Source organism: Canis lupus, chromosome X (assembly GCF_011100685.1).
Source record: "Canis lupus familiaris isolate Mischka breed German Shepherd chromosome X, alternate assembly UU_Cfam_GSD_1.0, whole genome shotgun sequence".
Lineage (NCBI taxonomy): Eukaryota > Metazoa > Chordata > Mammalia > Carnivora > Canidae > Canis > Canis lupus.
Window position 1 is genome coordinate 116,773,954 of NC_049260.1, and position 23,704 is coordinate 116,797,657.

Consider the following 23,704-nt stretch of genomic DNA (forward strand, 5'->3'; position numbering starts at 1 on the left):
CCAGAAATCAGGCATTGAAAGACAGTGATCCTGAGAGATGGCAGCAAACCATAAGTAGTATCTCTATATACTAGCAATGAACAATTATAATTTAAATACTTTAAATGGTACCATAATGTAGAACAAAATTATACACTTAGCTATAAATAAAGACATATACTGTTCTCATGTATTGGAAGTCACTAAGGTAAGATGTCAGATCTCTCCCACATGGATCCATAAATTCAACACAATCCAAATCAAAATCTCCTTGGAAGTTTTTGTTAATATCAATGATGTGCTTCTAAAATGTATAGGGAAAACAAAAGAACCAGAATAGCCAAATCAATTTTTATTTCTATTTTTTAAAAATATTTTATTTATTTGAGAGAGAGAGAGAGAGAGAGAAGCAGATTCCCCACTGAGCAGGGAGTCCGACATGGGACTGGATCCCAGGACCCTGGGATCATGATCTGAGCCAAAGGCAGGTGCTTAGCCAATTGAGCCACCCAGGTGCCCACCAAATCAATTTTTTAAAATAGGCACAAAGTTAGAGAACTAACACTGTCTGATTTCAACACTTAGTATCTAAAGCTTCAGAAATAAAGAAAGTATGGTATTGGTGAAAGAACAGATAAATAGATCAATGGAATAGAACAGAGAGTTCAGAAATAGACCCATATAACTAAAAATCAAAAGTTAAAATGTGCATCAACTGGAGATATCAGACATTTCTGGTGGTAGTGCAAAATGGTACAGCACTTTGAATGTTTGGCAGCTTTTTACAAACTTAAACATACATTTGTATGTGGCTCAGCAATCCCACTGCTAGGCATTTACTCCAGAGAAATGAATACAAAAAGCTATATTCAACTGTTTATAGCAGTTATATTCTTAATTGCCCCAAGTTGGATAAAAACTAAGTATCTTTCAAAGGTGAATGGATTAAAACCACTGGTATATCCATACCATGGAACGCTACTTAGCAATAAAAAGGAGCACACACAACTTCATGAATAGTAATTGTATTATGCTAAGTAAAAATAACCAAACATATAAAGACTACATTCTGTATGATTTCATTTACCTGAAATTATGAAAAAACAAACCTATAGTGACAAAATGTAGATCAGTGGTTTTCAGGGTCCAAAGGGAAGGGAAGGGGATTGATCACAAATGGACATGAAGGAATTTGAGCGGCTGACAGAAATTTTGGGCTGTTAGCTACATTATTGAATATGTTTATAAAAGTTCATTAAATTACACAACTAAATATAGTAAATTTTATCATATGTAAATTTTACTTCTAGGAAGATTATTTACAAAACTTCACAGAGTTTTCCCCAAAATAAGAATATTGTTCTTCATCGATCCAAAGCCCAATACCATTTCTTCTGCCTTGCCCCATCTTTCTCTCTCTCAGTAACCTCAAATTATTCATTTCAACAGCTTTATACATTTCAGGGACATCTGAAACTAACTGCCAAGAGAAACCATAAACAAAAACTCGGAAACAAGCAAATGACAATGACAAAAAACAAAGGAATGAACCCAAACTCAAATAAAAGCAAACGAATCCTCAACACATATAAAGACCATTCTAGCAAACAGAAATACAAAAACAAATCATGACTCAGATAATCATATACACTCACGGAATAAACCCAATTAAAATGATAATAATAACAAGAAAAAAATTGCAAATTCCTAAGCACACACATGCACACCACACAAATCAAATAATCAGTAGCAAAGAACATAAAAAATCCAAATATAGGGCAGCCCGGGTGGCTCAGCAGTTTAGCACCACCTTCGGCCTGGATCGTGGTCCTGGAGACCCGAGATCGAGTCCCATATCAGGCACCCTGCATGGAGCCTGCTTCTCCCTCTGCCTGTGTCCTACCTCTTTCTCTATCTGTGTCTCTCATGAATAAATAAATGAAATTTAAAAACATCCAAATATAAATTCACACACACAAAGTCCTAAAACAACAAAAAACAAACACACAAACCAAAATATAAATGGACAACAAACAAATCAAGACCAAACAAGAATCAAATCCATATATCAAAAACACAAAAAATGAACAATACGGTGTACCCTCACAAACACAAGAGTTCCAAAAACATAGGTGCATACGTACACATACACACACCCTCCCAAATATACCTTAGTTTGAGAACAGATATCAAGTAGTCACTTTCACAGCCTAGTTCAAATCAAGAGTATCTGAGACTCAGTGTAGGAAAGAACGGAGCAAACACTCAACAGCAGACACATATTGTGCATTCGTAAACATATTTAGAGCAATTTCTATTCTCTTCATTACAACCTAAATTTCCACCAAGGCTTGAGGTAAAGACAAGCAGCTGTGGGGAAATGGACAGCAATATTGACGAACACCAATTGCCAACTCAATGCTCAGTTGTAATTCAAAGCCTGAGGACATCAGGTTATACTAATTTCCCAACGCAGGAATATACAATATGCATAGTGCTTCCCATGAATTGCCACAGTTCTGGAATGGTCTCCAGGACTGTGTTGCTTGCCGTCTTTTACCTGTTTGTTTCTCTAGTCTTCTAGTCTCTCTTTGAAGAAGCTTGATTAGGATGGGATCCCATAAGAACAGAGAGAAAAGTCTACGCAATATGTCTTTAGTTCCAAAGGTCTGAGAGGCAAAACCTCTTATCGTTTCAATAAGTGTTTATATTTCACAGAAGACACAAAAAGTAATTAAAATAAAACGTGTTAAGAGACTAACTAGGGGATCCCTGGGTGGCTCAGTGGTTTAGTGCCTGCCTTTGGCCCAGGGCACTATCCTGGAGTCCCGGGATCGAGTCCCACGTTGAGCTCCCGGCATGGGGCCTGCTTCTCCTTCCTCCTGTGTCTCTGCTTCTCTCTCTCTTTCTCTATGTCTATCATAAATAAGTAAATAAATAAATCTTAAAAAAAAAAAGAGACTAACTGTATGAAAAGTTCCAGTCACCATCAGAACTGCTACTGATACAGTGATATCAGAAAAGATATTAAAGTAGGAAGAGCTTCTAAGGTCCTAAGAAAAGTGGCTTTAATGTACAAGAGGAAATGGCAAAAGAGAAGGATGGTGATGGACCCAATCCAAATCTCGTTCCAAGGTCTCAGGCCCTTTTTCAACAAAGATATGTATGTCTTTGGAGAAACTGAATGGGAACTTTTCCCTAGGGCCCTCAGATCCTAGGTCTGTTCTTCCAGAGGCATTTAAGAGTCTTCTGAGAGGATGGTGATTTGGCCAAAGTGAACGCAACTCTGCGCAATCATGACACCTCTTCCTAGGGCCACCACTTGTGGTTGTACATGTTGTGAATTACCACACTCAAAAAAGTGCCAATCATATTTTAGTATACCTGAATGGCACCTTTTTGAATGGGGCACTGCACAAAGTTTGGTTAAATGTGGCAGCCCTGCCCCAACGTTCCCCAGCCAGGTTAACCTTCATAATACCTGATGCTTCCAGCCCTCACAGGGCACCCAGGATTTATCCAAAAAATCTATGAAACACTTACCCCAATGCCCTCCCTCTTCCATCTCTCCCTGGATTAGTATCACCTCACCTGCTGCATGCTTGACTTGCAGGTTTTCAGGCTGAGAGAGAATGATCCTTTCTTCTTTCTTCACTCACTCAGACAAGATATATCCTCATTTGTGTCAATCTGCTAAATTTTAAGTCATTAGAAGTGATGCTTTATATATTATTTGTTTTCCTCCAAAGCTGAAGTTTCCATCAACACACCCACCACATCCTTCCCCAGCCCAAACTTCAACCTCAAACTTGCAAGTACCTTTGTGGAAAGCAGAATTCTAAGATAGCATCACGATGAGTCCCTATGCACGTGCCCTGCATACTCTTCTCCTCTTTTGTGCAAGCAGAACTTTTGAATTTTATAGGATATCATTAATATGATTATATTATGTTTTATAGCCAAATGGATGTTACAGATGTAATTAGGGTCACCAATCTTTTGAATTTGATTTAATCAAAAGGTAGATTATCCTGAATAGATCTGACCTAATTAGGTAAGCTCTTTAAAAGAGGGTACAGTATCTCTTCACCGACCTCTTTCTCTGAACATGTTCATTACCATTAGGATATTTTGGACAGCTGGTATGGTTCAAGTAAGTGGGGATAAGAAGCTGCCAATATGTTATCAATATCTTGAGCTTAAAAAATGTGTCTTTGGATTATCACCAGAATGAAAATTTGCATATAATTACCCCCTTTCCATCTCCTTTTTGATGAAATCATTAAAATGTGAGATGAAATAATCTAATGGGTTGTCTGAATGTTTTTCCTAGCCCTGTTGGAAATGACTGATCCATTGGCCCATCACCATTACCTCTGAAAAGGCAGTAACACCCACCTCGTGGGGATCCCAGGTGGCTCAGTGGTTTAGCGTCTGCCTTCAGCCCAGGGCATGATCCTAGAGTCCCGGGATCAAGTCCCACATCAGGCTCCCTGCTCATGGAGCCTGCTTCTCCCTCTGCCTGTGTCTCTGCCTCTCTCCCTGTGTCTCTCATGAAAAAATAAATAAAATCTTTAAAAAAATAGCACCCACTTCGAAAAAGGGGGGCTAGAGACTAGAGAGAGTGGCCTTAAGAAAGCAAATTGCTGGGGATCCCTGGGTGGCTCAGCGGTTTGGCGCCTGCCTTTGGCCCAGGGCACCATCCTGGAGTCCCAAGATCGAGTTCTGCGTTGGGCTCCCGGCATGTAGCCTGCTTCTCCCTCTGCCTGTGTCTCTGCCTCTCTCTCTCTCTCTCTGTCTATCATAAGTAGATAAATAAATCTTAAAAAAAAAAAAAAAAAAAGAAAGAAAGAAAGCAAATTGCCGGGACGCCTGGGTGGCTCAGTGGTTGAGTGTCTGCTTCAGCTCAGAGCATGATCCTGGGGCCCTGGGATCGACTCCCACATCAGGCTCCCCGTGGGAAGACTGCTTCTCCCTCTGCCTATGTCTCTGCCTCTCTCTGTATGTCTCTCATGAATACATAAATAAAATCTTTAGAAAAAAAATAAAGCAAATTGCCATGTTTTGGATAGAGTCAATGGCAAGGAACAACAGAGCTTCTCTAAAAAGTTAGAGTCTCAATTCTATAGCTGAAAGGAAGTGAATTTTGCCAATTTTGAAAGAGAACTTTGAGTTCAGATGAGATCACAACTCTAGTCAAGACCTTTATGTCAGCCTTGTTAGATTTTGAGCCAAGTAAACAGTTAAACTGTGGATAGATGGACTGCTGACCTATAGAAGTTACAGGATAATAAATATGTATTGTTTTAAGCTGTTAATTTGGAGTAATTTGTTATATAGCAGTTGAAAATTAATACACCCTTATTGGGAGTTCCAAATCTTAATGACAAAACCACAAAAGAAGAAGAGAATACATGCATAAATAATGTCAAGGGAGAGAAGGAGAGAGACACTGGTAGAAAGTAGAAATGTCTTTTCTCCTCTTACCCCAGAGAGGAAACAAAATGTTTAACTTACCTGGATTAATTTCCAAGAAAGAAAATAGCTTAAACCCTAGAAATGCACTGTTCCATCTCTCTGAAATTCTCCGCTTTTTATCAGAGGTCTTGTTGTAGAGAGGATCTTTCCAAATTTTTCATTGTGAGCCACAGGCCTCCATGTGTATGTATTTTTTTGGCCTAGACAAACATCCTAAGATAACATAGAAGGAAGTAGGTAAATAGATTTCCAGACCAAAAAACATTCTTGGTTTAACAGTGTGAAAACCAGGTTACCAAAAAGATTGTGGATTAGGAAGGTGAAAATTTGGAAAAATATAAACTTGTCTATGTTATTCACTACATGGAGAGAAAGTAAGTTAAAACTAAATTTTAAACTTAAACTGGGTTTCCCCAAGTCATCTTTGGCACCCCAAGTTGATTCCTATTTGTGGTCAGAGCCCCTTCTCCTTTATTCCCACTAGGGATATTATCAGATGGAACAGAGTAGACAAGAAACTTGCTCAATATCTATGACTCTGAAGGTCTTAGAGAGCTGCCAGGCAGAGAATTTAACATCAATCCCTCCCAACCACCCCCGCTCAGCCCTTTACATTCACATATGGTATTAGCTTAGTCATTTAATTCATCAGGAAGAGAACTGAACACTTAACAAGAAAAAAAAACAAAAGCTGTGGATTTGTCTCTATCTATCTATCTATCTATCTATCTATCTATCTATCTACCTACCTACCTACCTACCTATCTACCTATCTACCTATAAATAAGGAGATTATGGTGGTTTCAGTAATTTATACCAATTCATATCTACCATTACCTATTGTAAAAGGAAAAGAGGCAAGGATGAAGCCTCCCTCTCTAGCAAGCCAGGGAAAGGTGAGTGTTTTCTATTTGTTGAGACCTAGACTGCCAATGCCTGAATGTCAGCCAACAACAAGAATGGTATTCTAGGTTTATTTATTTATTTATTTATTTATTTATTTAATTTTTTTGGTATTCTAGGTTTGACCTACATAAAAATTCACTACGCAAAGATGGGAACATACCTCGACTTCAATCTAGATCTGGTCCAAGATACTGTCTAGTAAACCAACATTATTTAAGTATCTCAAAAACTTTTTTTGCTGTTACTTTGTTGAAAACCCTGATGGAAAGATTTTACTTGTAGTTCTCTGTGCAATGTTCAAAACTTTCAACTTTCTTCTCTATCTCATTCCATTACATCCAATGATGTAATCCCAAGGAGAAGCTGGTAGGCAAAACATAATAAGACATCCTAGTATCCTCAGATAAGAGTTAAAGATCCTGGATGCAAATGTACCCCATTCCAATCTAGGTCATTTCATATTCAGGCATGAGTATTTGCGAGTTTTCTCAGACCTCCTTCACCTTGTGATCAAGGCCATTATCCAAACTCTACATAGGAGACTACCTGCCTCAGATGTTCAATACATACTACTGCTAGATTTAGAATCAAGGGACTTGAAGTAGGGCCATATATTGACTTAAAGCTTGGATACTGGAGAGTGTCTGATTGGCTTCAAATAATACTTTTGCCTCTTGCCAGATGTGTAATCTTAAGGCAATTATTAAACTTCTTTTTCCTTTTTTTTTCTCACTAGTAGAATAAGGGTGATTACACCAGTTCCCACTTTAGGGGGTTCTGGTAAAGACGAGCTGAATACATGTACATTAACAGCTTAGAAATATTCCTGGCACATAGGAAATATGAAGTGAAGGACATGAAGCATTGTGCAAATGTCTGTTTTTACCATGATTATTGCTGTTATCATTCTATTCCAGGTTAGCATGTTTCCTTAGGCAAATCCTTCAGCTGTCTTTGATTCAGTTATATGACATGTGCTATGAAGACTGTTATGGACAAAATCCCCATGGGGATATAAATGTAACAGAACGTATGCAGGACCTCTATACTGAAAGCAGCAAAACACTGATGAAAGTATGAAAGTAATGGAAGAAGATATAAACAAATGTAGATATGTCATGTTCATGTATTATAATAAATATTATGAAAGTATTATTCAGAGCAATAGTCTATCATATGCCCTAAATGTCCCTGCATGCCTTTACTGAGTATGACAAACTGCAAGTATCAATGCCTTCCGAAACTGAGAAGTTACTCCAGCTGATCACATAGGCAACTAAGTAGGTCAAAATGACTATAGCATGACTAACTTGCAAATATTTACCCATGGGAGAAGGGGACTTGGCTGCTGCTTGCTACAAAACATGCTAAACTGCTGTACTTGTGTTCCTCAGTTGCAGCAATATCCAAATGATACACAACCATCTGGTCTACTATATCACCTAATAGTATTCAGGGGCAAAAGGAAATGGGGCAATCATGCTGACACTCCTGCTATTTGCTATGTTATGAGAAATGAACTTGTTCTGTCCACTGTGTATTATTACCACTTAGGGAGTTATAGTGTGGTTATTTCTTGTTCTTCTCTACGAGTTTGGGGTTCTTCTATGACAGGTATTAATTCTCCTTTAATTCATCTACTAATTCATTTCAATCCCAGTTGGATTATATTGTAGATATCCACATACTAATTTTAAAACTTATTTAATGATATACGGGAATTGGAATAGCCAAAACAATTCCAAAAAATAGAATTTCAAGGACTCACACTACTCAATTTCAAGACCTATACCAATGTTCAGGATAGTTTTTTACTGACAAAGGGATAAACATAGACATAGGGAAAAAAATAGTCCCATAATAAACTCACAGAAATATAGTCAATTCATTTTCAATAAAGATGGAAGGACAACTCATTGTAAAAAAGACTGGCCTTTCAACAAATAGGCTGGAACAACTGGATATCCATATGTAAAAAAATCAATCTTGAGAAATACATCACACTGTATATAGAACATAAATAAAAATGGATTAAAGACTTCCATGTGAAAAGTAAAATGTAAAAATCATAAAAGAAAAAAAGAGAAGATCTTTGTGACTCTGAGTAAGGCAAAGAATTTTCAGATATCTCATGAAAAGCACATCATAAAATTTAAAAATGATAAATTATACTTGCTCACAACTGAATACTTTTCCATTGCAAAACATACTGTTATGACTGAAAATAACAACCACAGACAGAGAAAATTTTTGCAAATCACATTTCTGCAAAGGACTTGTAATCAGAATATAGAAAATCCACTGAAAACTCATCAATAAGAACTAAAAAAAAAAAGGAAAAGATCTCAATAAACACTTCATCCAAATAGATAGGTGAATAATAAAAAGTACAGGAAAAGATATTTAACATCTTCAGTAAATAAAATAATGCAAATTAAAACCACAATGAGGGAGCACCTGGGCAGCTTAGTCAGTTAAGCATCTGCCTTCAGCTCAGGTCAAGATTCCAGGGTTCTGGCATAGAGCCCCACCTCAGGCTCTCTGCTCAGCAGGAGTCTGCTTCTCCTTGCTCATTCTTTCTCTCTCGATAAATGAATAAAATATTTGTTAAAAAATCACAGTGAGATAAAACTATGCAGATAATAGACTGAATAAAAAAATAATATGTGTTTATGGCATTGATTATGATGATAATTTCATAGGTATATAATTATCTCCAAACTCAAGTTTACACATTAAATATGTACAGCTTTTTGTGCATCAATCATACCTCAATAAAGTCGTCTAAAAATAACCATAAAACAAAATAAACAAAAAGGCTTATAAACACCTAGTGCTTATGAGGATTTGAGCAACTTGATCTTTGGTACATTTTTCCTGGAAACCCAAAATGGTAAAGTCATTCCGGAAAACAGTTTTTATTCAGTTTCTTATAAATTTGAACATATACTTTCCACATGACTCAGCAATTCCACTCTTAGCTATTTACATAAGTGAAATAAGACATATTCACACATGCATCTATATCTAAGGTATAAAGCAGCTATAGTCATAATCAACAACTGGTAACAACCCAGATTTCTTTTGCCTGTCACTGGAATGTTAGTCAGAAAAAAAAAAAAATATATATATATATATACATAAATCTCGACAAAAAAAAATATTGACAAAACTCAAATGTATTTTTTTAGGATACAGAAGCCAGACCCATGAGCTACATATTATATAGTTGCATCTATATGACATTTTGGAAATGACAAAATATTAGGATGGAAAACAGAGCAGTAGTTTCCAAGGTTTAGGTTGGATGGGGGTTGGCTACAAGGAACATGAGAAATTTTAGAAGTGATGGCACCATTCTGCATTATGACCCTGGTAGTAGATACAAAACTAAAGGAATTTTTAAAAACACATTGAACTCTACACTATTAAAGGAGTGTTTTAATGTATGTTATATTTAAAATTCATATTTCTAAGGATCAGTGTCCCAAGAGTAAAATTCTGTCTCTGTGACATTGTGGAAGACAGGGAAAGCCCTGGGGCATGCATCTGTTTCATATACCAATTGCTTTGAAAAACAAACAATAACAATCAACTAGTCAGTAATTCAAAATTAAAATAAGAAACCACCTAAAAAAGCACATTTCATACCCAAACCCCATACATAAAACATCCAAAGCAATATAGCTTTCCTCAAAAACATGCATGAAAAATAAATCAAATGGCCAAAAATGGAAAAAAAATCATACAACAAAGCACTGTGCCCAGTAGACATAGGTAGAGGAGGCATAAAGGCAAAAGACAAGAGAAGGCAATATCCTGTCTCTTGGTAACTATAATTTTCCAAAGTATTGAATTAGGGTATACATATAACTTATTAAAACACACAAAATATCACAAAGTGTTGTTTCTGATTCAACTCCTTCATCAGAATTAGAGGAGGGAGGCATCTGGTCATCTCCCTTTGTTCAATATAAGAATGTAAAATCAGTGTCTTATTCCCCAGACATTTCTCCAGTCCACATGATGCTACCCAGGCATATGGTGCTTATCATCTTCAAACCCCTTCTCTTAAGAACACTAAATGATTCGTAAGTTTTAAAATAAACTAAATAAAATAATACTGAAGAGTAAAATTGTCTGGGTACCTATGCATAATCCTTAATAAATTAGTGATGTATTGAAGATATAAACATATTTTCATAAGACTGAGTGTCTTCTAAGCCTGTGAAGAAACTGAAGTTTCAATACCTGAGATAAAAAGGACTTTAAGCTTCAGCAGTGTAGGTATCCTTACTGTTTAAAGGACAAGACTTGAGAGGCTGGGAAGATGGCAAAATAAGAGAATCCCAAGCTCATTTCATCCCATGAAAACCACTAGATAAATTTATACAACTAGTGTAACAAATACAACTAGATAATTTATACAACTATTGTAAAAAAAAAACCATAAAACAGGGAGGCGGGGCAAGATGGCAGAAGAGTCGGATCCCCAAGTCACCTGTTGCCATCAACTTACCTACATAACTTTCAAATCATCCTGAAAACCTAGGATGCCCTCAGGCTCCCGGTGCACTAACAGAGGAACTGTGCCCCGGGGGAGAGCACCCACACACCTTGGGCCGAGTTGCCTATAAGGCTGGACCGTGTGGCTGGCGGGACCCCAGGAGCGGCTCAGGTGGCACAGGTCCCAGAGCCCAGGGCACTGGGGGACACAGCCCAGGATCCGGTGCCCCCCCAGGGACAGGCGGAGGCCAGGAGGGCCCAGGACAGCAAGGAGCCCAGGACAGCAAGGACGCTCCTGCCGACGGGCAGCCCTGAGCTCTGCAGGTCCACGCCACCACCCCCGAGGCATCCAGGCCCCTACAGACTGGGAGACTGCAGTTACTAGTTACTGCAGGAGCTGACTCTAGAGATGGAGAGCTGGCCACCACCACTGTCGTTGTTCCTCCTGGTGTTGCCTTGTGCCTGGGACTGAGCAGGGCGACTAGGGAGCAGGGGCCTAAAAGGATAAACACCTCCCACTGAGCTGTGCACCTGGCAGGGGACTGGGCAGCTCCCCCAGGTGCACACACCTGAGAATCAGCACAGCAGGCCCCTCCCCCAGAAGACCAGCTGGAAGGACATCATCAGGAAAATGCAAACCAAAACTACAGTGAGATATCACCTCATGCCTGTCAGAATGGCTAAAATAAAAAACAGAAGGAACAACAGGTATTGGCGAGGATATGGAGCAAAGGGAACTCCTGTGCTTTGTTGGTGAAATGCAAACTGCGGCAGCCACTGTGGAAGACACTATGGACATCCCTCAAATTTAAACATAGAACTATCTTATGATCCAGGAATTGCACTACTTATCCAAAGCATACAAAAACACTAATTCAAAGGATACATGCACCTTTATGTTTATAGCAGCATTATTTACAATTGCCAAGATATGGAAGCAGCCTAAGTGTCCAATGACTGATAAATAGATAAAGAAGACGTGTGTGTGTATGTGTGTAATGGAATATTATTGAGCCATAAAAAGAATGAAATCTTGCCATTTGCGACAGCATATGGATGGATCTAGACAGTATAATGCTAAGCAAAATAAGCCAGTCAGAGAAAGACAAATACCATATGATTTCACTCATATGTGGAACTTAAGAAATAAATGAACAAAGGAAAAAAAAGAGATAAATCAAGAAATAGACTCTTAACTGTAAAGAACAAACAGGTGATTACCACAGGGGAGGCAGGTAAGGGGATGGCTGAAAGAGTTGAAGGGGATTAAGAATAATACACTTACCTTGATGAACACCAAATAATATATGGAACTGTTCCATCAGTATATTGTATTTTACACCTGAAATTAATAGAACACTGTATCTTAATTACCTTGAATTTTTTTGAAGTGTAATCAGTGGCCTGAATTTTTAACACCAAGAGAAAAAGACTTGAAAATGGGAAGAGAAGCGGATAGGTGAGAACATTTTTATCATATTTGGGGTTTCGGATAGGATAAAGGTTCTGACAAAAATAAAAAATACAGATAGAATAGAAAACCATGAAAACACTGTAAATCTTATTCTCAGTTACCAAGTAACTTTGGTAAAATGAACGAGTCCCATAAGAAACTCAATGGGAAGCTTTTTTTCTAGGGCGTTCAGTTCCTAGGACTTGCCTCTGAGAATTCATCTAGAGAGTTTCCTGAGCTAGTCCCACACAGGGGAGGGTGTTAGAGGAAATGCTGTACTCTAGGGAAAGCATCACTCCATAAACAACTGGACACCCTCAATGCACCCACAGTGGCATCACATGTTGCACGTTGCATGTGGCACGTATTATTCCACACATAGAGGTGTCAATCACATCTAATTACAAATGATTGCCACTCTCTGGCATAGAGTACCACACAAAGAATGCCTAACGATGGCAGTCCAGCCTAATCACCATTCATGTTCCTTTTGAAAACCCCTCAATGTTTTCAGGCTGTGAGCTGCCACTGGCATTTGTACAAAGGACTTCTATACACCCACTCAACTGTCTTTCTATATCCATCCTTTCCCGAGTGTTGTCCATTCACATTTTAGAGTCTTTTTCAAGGCAGTTTCTAGAACTAAGAACCATTAAGCCCTCCTGTTAAGTTTTCCTGGTCATTGAAGAAACGTCTTTGTATGCTTTATCTTGTTTCTTTTATTATTGCTAGATAGATAGATGATAGATAGATAGATAGATAGATAGATAGATAGATAGATAGATGTCAGGGGTACTATTTCTACACTAAGCCCACTATCACAGGGTGGAAACTCTGCTGTGGTTGTGACAGACTAAGAATACTATATCACTGATCATTCTTGTCTGAGAATATATATATATATAACACTAACAAGAAGTTTGCATTCTCCAAATCCATTAATTAATCAGAAAATATGCTTGATATTCCCAACCTATGCTTGTCACCTAAAGATCTGAGTCTTTATACCTGAGTACACATCTCAACTCCTGAACCACAGAATAAGCAGAGAAAATACACAATGTCCCAGAAGCAAAGAATGGGAAAATAATCAGCAGTTGGTGTGATGGGAAGAGTAGAAATCCCTTTCCTCCTCAAATATAAGAGTGAAAAAAAGCCCACTTTACTTACCAGGAAGGATCTGCAAGCCAGAAAATATGTTAAGCACCTATGATGTTCTTATATTGCTTTCAGTTTGTAAAATTTGAGCCTTTTCCTCAAGCAAGATATTTTAGAGCATATTTTTGCATTTTTCCTTTTGGAGACCTGCAACTAGATACTCTTGTCTACCTGGACAGATTAGTCTGGGACACCAAAATATATAGACACAAATATGATAACTGGATGCCAGAGGCTGGGAATTGGAAAAATGAGGTGAGTGTAGCCTATTCTATGGCATTACCTCCCCTGAGCTCCCAGTCAAGGATTATAATATCTTCACGGAAGGAGAAAGTCACCAGCATTTCTTATATGCCCCACTCCCAGCTTTGCATTGTTGAGGGTAAATACCAGGTACATGTGGTGAGATGTCAGGGGTACTATTTCTACATTAAGCCCACTATCACAGGGTGGAAACTCTGCTGTGGTTGTGACAGACTAAGAATACTCTCTCACTGATCATTCTTGTTTGAGAATGACTGTCAGGCAGTTTCAATACTAAGATAGACAGGTTGAAAAGACCAGAATCTACACCACTAATCAGCACCCTGTACATATGGCAGGAGTGTCATCGTGAGAGAAGCAAGGCAAGCCACTGCCCATACCCCAAGCTCCAGAGCAGTGAATTGGAGATTTCTGCCTCATGTGAGAAGATGGTCTTAATAACAGAGAGCATTAAAATTATCTTTAAAAATATGACTTCATTTGTAACATACTGTAAGAGAAGTCAAGCCTAATGGCACCCCAGAAAACAATGCAGATTTGGGGGTAAGTAAATAAGATGAGGATGGTAGCTGTATGTAAGTAACAAGCTAACCCATGACCTAGCTTTGTCTACCAGAAAGTACCAGGTAAAGAGACAGCTAATAAGAGCCATCCTAATATCAAAATAAATCTGAAAGACTTGATTTAAAAAACTACTTGTTCAATGCGATTCATGTTATTTTTATTTAACTCTGAGGGAATTCATTTTCCCTATGACATTTCTGAAAACCATAGAGAAGTCAGCCTTTGATTAGGAAACCTAAGAGCTGGATATAATGCACACAGGGGTAGACAGCTAGACAGAGATATCAGGAAAAGAAACAAAGAGAAATCTACTAAAACTAGTGTCATCTCAGAGTAACTATGTGTCTACAGAAAGCTGTGCCCTCTGGGGAACAACATAAGAAAACTCATTCCAGATGAAGTAGACTTCACTAACATATCCCAGCCAATTCAATAAACAAATTAAAAAGTAGACAACAATACAATTCCCAGGAGGGTATCAGTATCCTGAGTATAGGATGTGCTGTTTTATAGGAAATTATGAGATATGCAAAGAAAATATAATGTAACTCTTACACAGGACAAAAAAAATGACAAAAAAACTGCCCATGAGAGTGCCCAGAATGTTTACATTAACATTCAAAGATTTTAAAGCAACTATTATAAACTTTTTCAAAGAAATAAAAGCCATGTTTGAGAAGTAAAAGAGATTATGATGGTAAAGTCATCTAAAGTGTATAAATGGCAAGAGTTCATTCTTTATTATGGCTGAATAATATTCTATAGTATATGTTACATATACCACGTCTTTTTTACTCATTCATCTATCAATGAGTCCTTGGGTTGCTTCCATATCTTGGCTATTATAAATAACACTGTAATAAACAGGGGCACACATATCTTATCTTTTCAAATTAGCATTTTTGTTTTCTTTGGGTAAATAGTAGTGGAAATACTGGATCATATGATAATTCTATCTTTAATTTTTGAGGAACCTCCATACCGTTTTCCATGAGGGCTGTATCAATATACATTCCCACCAACCGTATACAAGGTTTCTTTTTTCTCCACAACATTGCCAATTTGCCAAACACAACACTTTTCTTGTATTTTTTTTATTTTAGCCATTCTGACTGGTGTGAGGGGTATCATATTGTGGTTTGATTTGCATTTCCTTGGTGATGAGTGATGTTGAGCATCTTTTCATGTGTTTGTTGGCCATCTGTATGTCTTCTTTAGAAAAGTGTTTATTCAGTTCTTCTACCCATTTATAATTGGATTATTTATGGGGTTTTTTTTGGTACTGAATTGTATAAATTCCTTATATATTTTGGATATTAACCCTATATTAAATGTATCATTTGCAAATATTTTCTCCCATTTAGTAAGCTGCCTTTTGGTTTTGTTGATATCTGGAAAAGAAAACTCATTGCATACAAGTGATCCTTACATTTAAGAACTAAGTGAAATAAGTCCATAGTGAAAGACAAATACCATTTAGCTTCATTCATATGTGGAATTTAAGAAACAGCAAATTAACAAACAAAGCAAAAAAGAGAGACAAACAAAAAAAATCAAATTCTTAGAACAAATTGATGGTTGCCAAAGGGGAGGTAGGTTAAAGGAGGGATGAAATCCATAAAAGGGATTAAGAGTACACTTATCTTGATGAGTGTTGAAAAATGTATAGAATCGTTAAATCATTATATTGTACACCTGAAACTAATATGACACTCTATGTTAACTCTACTTGAATAAAAATAAATTTCAAACAGTAAAATAAGGCAATAAAAAGGTAGGAAATATTTTTTCAAAGTAGGAAAATCTGGATTTTAAGTGTATAATGGGGGGTGCCTGGCTGGCTCAGGTAGTAGAGCATGCAACTCTTGATCTCAGGGTCTTGGGTTCAAGCTCCACGCTGGGCATAGAGCTTACATTTAAAAAATAGTAAATACAAAAAATTAGTAAATACACAATAACTGAAGTGAATAAATTCAACAGAGGTTCTCAGCAATAGATTATAGCTAGCAAGAAAAAAAAAGATTCCACATAGATTGATAATGGTAGTGCATATAAGAAAAAAAGAGTCAATGGAATTAATAAAAATTATCAGAGCCTTAAGAAAAGTGGAACACCAGAAAGTAAGTGCACAAAATAAGATTTATGAGATAACCAGCAGGAAAGGAGAGAAAGGACAAAAAATGTAATAAGTGTTTTGGAAAATGAATATGTTCTAAATTTGTTGAAAAATCTTATACATACAATAAGTGCAACAAACTCCAAATAGGATAAACACAAAGAAGTTCATACCAACAGGCATTAAATTCTGCCTGAGAAAAAGAAAGACCCTTGATACCTGGAAAAGAAAAACAACTTATTGCATACAAGGGATCCTTACAAGATTTAAGAGATAACTATTCATTAGAAACCACGGAGGCCAGAAGGCAGTGGGAGGATATATTCAAAATGCTGAAACAAAATGACAGTCCAGGGATCCCTGGGTGGCGCAGCGGTTTGGCACCTGCCTTTGGCCCAGGGCGCGATCCTGGAGACCCGGGATTGAATCCCACATCGGGCTCCCGGAGCATGGAGCCTGCTTCTCCCTCTGCCTGTGTCTCTGCCTCTCTCTCTCTCTTCTTTCTGTGACTATCATAAATTAATAAATAAATAAATTAATTAATTAATTAAAAAAAACAAAACAAAATGACAGTCCAACAAGAGTCATATTTCTTTTTTTATTTTTTCTTAAGATTTTATTTATTTATTCATGAGAGACACACAGAGAGAGGCAGAGACATAGGTAAAAGGAGAAGCAGGCTTCCCGTGGGGAGCCCGATGCAGGGCTCGATTCCAGGATCCCAGGATCACAACCTGAGCCAAAGGCAGATGCTCAACCACTGTGCCATCCAGGTGTCCCAAGAATCATATTTCTAAGACTAAAACCTTGATAATGCCTTAAAAGAACTCATAGAACAAAAAATGATAAATTGTACTTAATCAAAACTGGAATTGTTTGCCCTTCACAACATACTATTAAGAGAATGAAAAAACATAACATAGACTGAGATGTATGAGCAAATCATGTTTCCATCTAAGATGTATTCAGACTCTATAAAAATTCTTAAATGTCATTAATAATAAATCAAACAATTGGAACATAAATGGCAAATAATAAGAGATGGTCAACATTTGCAGTCAACATAAAGGGGCATATTGAAACCATAACAAATATCTATACAAATAAAAAAAACAAAACTACACAAATATTAGAATGGCTATATAAAAACAAAACAAGAGACACCTGGGTGGCTCAATGGTTGAGTGGCTACTTTCGGCTCAGGGTGTGACCCCGGAATTTTGGGATCGAGTCCCACGTTGGGCTCCCCGCAAGGAGCCTGCTTCTCTCTCTGCCTATGTCTCTGCCTTCTCTCTCTTTCATGAATAAATAAATAAAATCTTAAAAAAAAAAAAAAAAAACAAGACAAAAGCTGTCAATATCCCAGGTACTGGTGACAATATGGGTAACTGTAAAAATTTGATACATTTTTTTATGGCAGCACAAAATGTTAAAGCAGTTCTGGGAAAAAGAGCTTTTTTTCTTATTTATTTTAAATTAAACTTTATTTGCCATAAATCCTACAAACTCCACCCTCAGCTTTTTGCATAAGTAAAATGAAACTTGTGTTTATACACAGGGAGCTGAAAATGATGTACAGGGTAAGAGGAACTGCTATAAATAGGCCTTCAGTAATGTAGTGGTGAGGTTGTGGGGGGAGAGGAAGTGTTCTATAGTCCTATCATGGGTTTCTGCTTTTAGTAAGCATATGCCTCTGGACTGTGAACTTCATAAGTTTTTTTCTCAGTGTTTTCCTCCTCTCTTAGGTATGACTAGATGGCTAGAGTGGGCTGAAACTGGGTTTTCCCTTCCCCAGATCCATTATGCTCTGACAATATCCTAGCAGATTAGGCTCTGGTTAACTAGACTCTTTTGAGGGGAGGCCTTGTTAAGAAGAGTAGAGTACTCTGGTTTATTTTATTTTTTTTTTTCTCTGGTTTATTTTAAAGTGGTTTCTTTTCCCACCTCCTGCCAGAAGGCCAAGACGATGTTTTTCTGATATTTCCTGCAGGAATCCTGTCAGTCTCCTAAAGGTAAATCTTACAAAATTAGATACCAACAGGCATTAAATTCTGCCTGAGAAATTAATAAATAAATTATGCCCCCTCATGACCCCCCTAAAGTTTTTAATTCTCAGAGTTGTTCACACTAAGTCTGCAGAAACTCATCAAGTTCAGGTTTGCCTACCTTGGCGCTGGCTCCCATAGTGGTTTCCACTTCTGAGTCTCCAATTCAGTAAGCTGAGATTCCCGATATTTGCTTGTTTATCTGTCCAATCTTGGGAGTAGTTGTTTGCTCTGTGTCTTCCCCTCTCTTACAAATTCAAGAAGAGTTGTTGATTTTTCAGTCCCTTTGTTGTAAAGATGTAGTGGCAAATTCTGAGCTCCTTACTTGCAGAATCAGAAACTGCGGTTGACATTTCCAGATACTTACACAAGTAAAATGAATCTTGTGTTCACATTCACATCTGTATGCAAGTATATAGAGTAGCTTTATACATAATTGCTAACAACTAGAAAAAACTCGGATTTCTATCACCTCTGGCTGGTACCCTGTTCAGTAAAAAAAGGAACTATACTGATCTATTCATTCTGTTTCCTCTCTCCCTTTTCCCTCTACTCTTTCCTCACCACATTAGGAAAGGACAACAAAAGGAAAGTAAGAGAAAAATTAAGGATATATATTTTTTTAAAACAGTGACAGCAAAAATATATCAGAGAATATAAGTTTCTCAGAATGTTGCACAAACCCTAATAAATTGGTGACGTACATAAATGGGGAAAAGAGCTAATAGATGAGAACAGTTTAACAGATTTGTTCATTGGGACAGGGAATAAGCTCTGCAAAAAAAGAATACTGTTTATGCAGAATAAAACAACACAATAGCACAGAAAGCCTGGTTCTTATTTCTATCAGGCAACTTTAGAAAAATAGGTATGAGACTCAAGAACTCAACGGGATATTTTTCTGGGACCTTATGTTCTTAGGCATTGCCTCTGAAAAGGCACCTACGAGAGTTCTCTGAGGTAGTATATAGCACAGGGATAAAGGGTGTGTAAGAGGGGCATACTTGCTCTCTAGGGAAAACATGCCTCCGTAAATAAACACTTTCAAGGCACCTGCAGTGTCATCATATATGATACATGTATTAGGTGTTACTCCACTCACAGAGGTGCAAATCATCTTAAATTATATGTGATAGCCACTCTTTGTAGTAGGGTACCACACACAGTGTGTTTAGGGATGGCAGTCATCCTTAAACACATGCTCATGAATTTTTTTGTCGTTAATTTCTTTTGTTTTTATTTAAAAAGAGAGACTTAATTTGGGGCACCTAGGTGGCTCATTAAGTTGAGCCTCTGACTCTTGGTATTAGCTTCTGTTGTGATCTTTGAGTTCTGGGATAGAGCTCTGCCTCCAGCTCACGTTGTCTCTCATGCTCCTTTCCTCCTCCCCACGCTCACATGTGTGCTTGCTCTCTCTTGTCCTGGTCATTTTGATACAGGAGAGCTTGGTTCTTGTCTCACAGAGTCAAAGAATGAATCTTGTGGATAATAGTGAGCAAAGTGATAGAAGTTTATTAGGCAGACATACAGAGAAAGCTCTCAGCAGTGAGAGGGGTTCAGACAGGGTTGCCCACATGCTCATGAATTTTTGAAACAACCCCCCAGTGGTAAGATGTGAGTGATTGGTGGAATTCATACAAAGGACCTCTACAGCACCCACTCCACTGTCTTTCCCCTACTTCCTACCTAGGTGCTATCTATCCATGTGTTGGAGCTTTCATACGGTGGTTTTCAGAACTGATAAATATCAAATCTTACTATTAGGTTCTGTTGCTCATGGAAGAAATATCCTTGCATGCCTTACCATGTTACTTTTCCCATTGTTATTTACAAAGCATAAGCAAGCAGTTTGTAGTCCCCAGATCCATTAATTAAGCAGTAAGTATACTTCGTATCTTCAACCAATGCTTGACTCACCTGATAGGAGTCCTTCTATCTGAGTTACCTACCTCAACTCCTGCAAAACAGAATTATCAGAGAAAGCACGCAGGATCCTAGAAGTAAAGGATAAGAGAATAAACAGTAAGTGTTGAGGTGGATAGAGTAGAAATGCTTTTCCTCCTCAGATCCATTTTACTTACTAGGAGTGATATACAAGATGTAAAATATCCCTAACCTGGATGCTGTTATATTCCTTCAGCTCTTGGGTTTTCTGGATCCTTCCCTGGAACAAGATTATTTAGAACATGTTATTTCATTTTCTATAGCATTTCCATGCTATATGGTGCCTGCATTTCCCTGGAAAAAACTAAGTCTAGACACCACAATATAGGTAACAGAGATAAGGGGCATGGATGCCAGAGGCTGGGGTTTGAGTATTTAAGGTGACTATGCCCAGAAAAAGGCCATAGAATCTCCCTCTAGCTCCCAATAAAGAGCTACAGTGTATTCATGGAAGTTGCAATCCTCCAGCATTTCTCATCCACTCTACAAACTCAGCTTTGTACTTCAGAGGCTAAATACCAGGTGCATATGGTGAGAGCTCAGGGGCACTGTTCCACCACTTAGCCAACTATCATAGAGTGGAGGCTCTATTGCAGGTGCAACATCTGAGAATACTGAACTTCTAATTTACTCCACCCTGGCTCAATCACTGGGTGAATGCTCCATATCAGGTGGGGCAAGCTGAGAAGATCAAGATCTATTGTCATGGACAAGTACCCTATTTATTGCAAAGCAGAAATATCACCCTGAGGGATGCAGGCCACTGCCATTAGTGCCAGCTCCAAGATTAGTGATTTGAATATTTTAGCTATTGTGAATGGCTGGCCTGAATGACAGAGAATATTACAGCTCTCTGTAAAGAACATGGCTTTATTTGTAGAAGAATATGTGAAAGTTCAAAGCTAACCACACTCTCAAAAACAATGTAGATTTTGGTGGTCAGTAAATAAAATGGGACTGTGGAACTCTGGGAGCAATAAGCTAAAATTTAGTCCAGCTTGTTTACCAGAAAGAAACGGGGAAAACAAAAAGAGCCCTCATGCTATCTAAACAAACTTCAAAGACTTTCCTCAAAACTACCTGTGCAAAAGAATCTGAATTATTTAGATCAAACTCTGAGGCAATTATTACCTATAGCATTTTGAAAACTACATAACAATACCTATAATTAGGAAGTCTAAAGGCTGAGTGTGATACAATGGAGGGAGAGCTTGACAAATCAGAAAAAAGAGTCTACTGAAAACCCTGTCTTCTAAGAATGACTGTGCGCATGCCAAAAGCTGTGCCCTAATAGGGAAAACACAAACTGCTTCATGATGCAGACAATACGTCACTAATACAGTGTTGCCAAGTCAATAAACAAATAAAAGAGCAGAAAACAACACTGACAACGAAACAATGCAAGAGAAGGGGAATCATTATCCAGAGTTGTTAGTTAATTACCTAAAATGTCCAGCTTTTATTAGAAATTATGAGACATGCAAGGAAAGGAAAATGTGTTCTGTACATAGGAAAAAAGCAGATAAGAGAAACTTCCTGTGTAGAGGTTCCAAGTATAATTTTTTTGAAATGTTTTAAAGATTTATTTATTTATTTATGATAGACATAGAGAGAGAGAGGCAGAGACACAGGCAGAGGGAGAAGCAGGCTCCATGCAGGGAGCCCGATGTGGGACTCAATCCCGGGTCTCCAGGATCACGCCCTGGGCCAAAGGCAGGCGCTAAACTGCTGAGCCACCCAGGGATCCCCCCAAGTATCATTTCAATAAAGACTTTAAAGTAAACATTATAAATACTTTCAAAAAGTAACCATTATTTGAAAAATAAAGGAAGTTATTATGATGTATTTATCAATATGTACATCTCATCAAACATGTATATCAAAATAGGTAGAAAAAATTTTAAGGAAAGAATACTCTAGAGTTTTAAAGCATAATATCTGAAATGAAAAAATCAATAGATGGGCTCAACAGTAGATTTGCATTAGCAAAAGAATCAGTAACTTGAAAACAGGTTGATAGTGATAAAACCTTACAAAGAATAAAATGAATGCAGAAAAATGAGTACAGCCTCAGGGAAACATAGAACATCAGAAGGCACAATAAAATATACATAATGGAAATACCTGAAGGAGAGGAGAAAGGAAACAAATCTAAAAAATCATGAATCCTTGCACAACAGAAATGTGTGACAAATCCAAAGTAAGATAGACTCAAAGAAATCTAGTCTGAAAGACATTATATTCAATCTTGGTGCTAGGGTAAAAAAAAAAAAAAAAGAAGGAGCGAGGGAGAGAGATGGAAGGAATGAAGGGAGAGAATAAGAGACTGAGAAAAATGAAATTATTTTTAGGGAATTTTGAAAGCTATAAAGGAAAAGGAACTCACTGCATACCAGGAAGTCTCAACAAGATAAACAGATGACTCTTCGCCAGAAACCATAGGGGTCAGAAGACAGTGCGGTGACATATTCAGAATGCTGAAAGAAAATCTGCCGACCAAGATTCACATATCTAAGACTAAAGTGCTTAGATATTGCATGAAGGTGCAATATAAAAATTTAAGGTTAATAGAATTAAATCAATAAACCACAGAGAAAATATATGCAAATCACTTTTCTGTCAAAAGAATTAGAATATATTAAAAAAACTCTGAAAATTCCACAATAAAAAATAAAACCAATAAAATGGGAAAAAAATCTCAACAGATTCTTTACCTTAGAAGATTATGGATGGTAAGTAAGTACATACAAATGCTCAACGTAATCAGTCAAGAAAGAAATAAAAGTTTAAGCCAAAATATGATCAATCTACAAATACTTCAGAACATTTAAAACTAGTTAATTCCAAGTGTTGGTGATGATTTGGGCAACTGTTTCTCTCACAGAATCACAAAAGAGTAAATTCTTTCTGGAAAACAGTACTTTTTTTCAGTTTCTTACCAGTTTAAACATAAACTTTGCATAGACATAGCAATCCCACTCTAGCTATTTATACTATTTATAGTGAAATGAAACTTGTCTTCACACATATATCTGTATGCAAAAGTTTCCAGTAGCTTGATTCATAATCACCAGCAACTGGAAATAACAGATTTACTTCACATTTCACTGTAATACTATGTAGCAATAAAAATAAAGAGAACATTGATTCACATAAAAACATGGATGAGGGTAGCCCGGGTGGCTCGGTGGTTTAGTGCCGTCTTCAGCCCAGGGCCTGATCCCAGAGACCCAGGATCAAGTCCCACATCAGGCTCCCCAGCAAGGAGCCTGCTTCTCCCTCTGCCTATGT

At 37.6% G+C, this 23,704-nt stretch overlaps 1 long non-coding RNA gene and 1 other non-coding gene across 5 annotated transcripts in view; both read right to left on the minus strand.

The window, feature by feature from the left end:
• LOC111094761 overlaps nt 1-23,704 on the minus strand; it is a 118,839-nt gene that overhangs the window by 12,890 nt on the left and 82,245 nt on the right. For all 4 annotated transcript variants that reach the window (XR_005386492.1, XR_005386493.1, XR_005386491.1 and 1 more), the window contains 5 exons: nt 20,586-20,633; nt 20,419-20,463; nt 18,591-18,870; nt 5,497-5,670; nt 3,571-3,672 (listed from right to left, as the gene is read on the minus strand). This is a non-coding gene — a long non-coding RNA (uncharacterized LOC111094761). The remainder of the gene's footprint in view (nt 1-3,570; nt 3,673-5,496; nt 5,671-18,590; nt 18,871-20,418; nt 20,464-20,585; nt 20,634-23,704) is intronic.
• Nucleotides 3,303-3,409, minus strand: MIR507B (microRNA mir-507b). The gene has a single exon (NR_128877.1). It is a non-coding gene; the product is annotated as a microRNA mir-507b (primary transcript).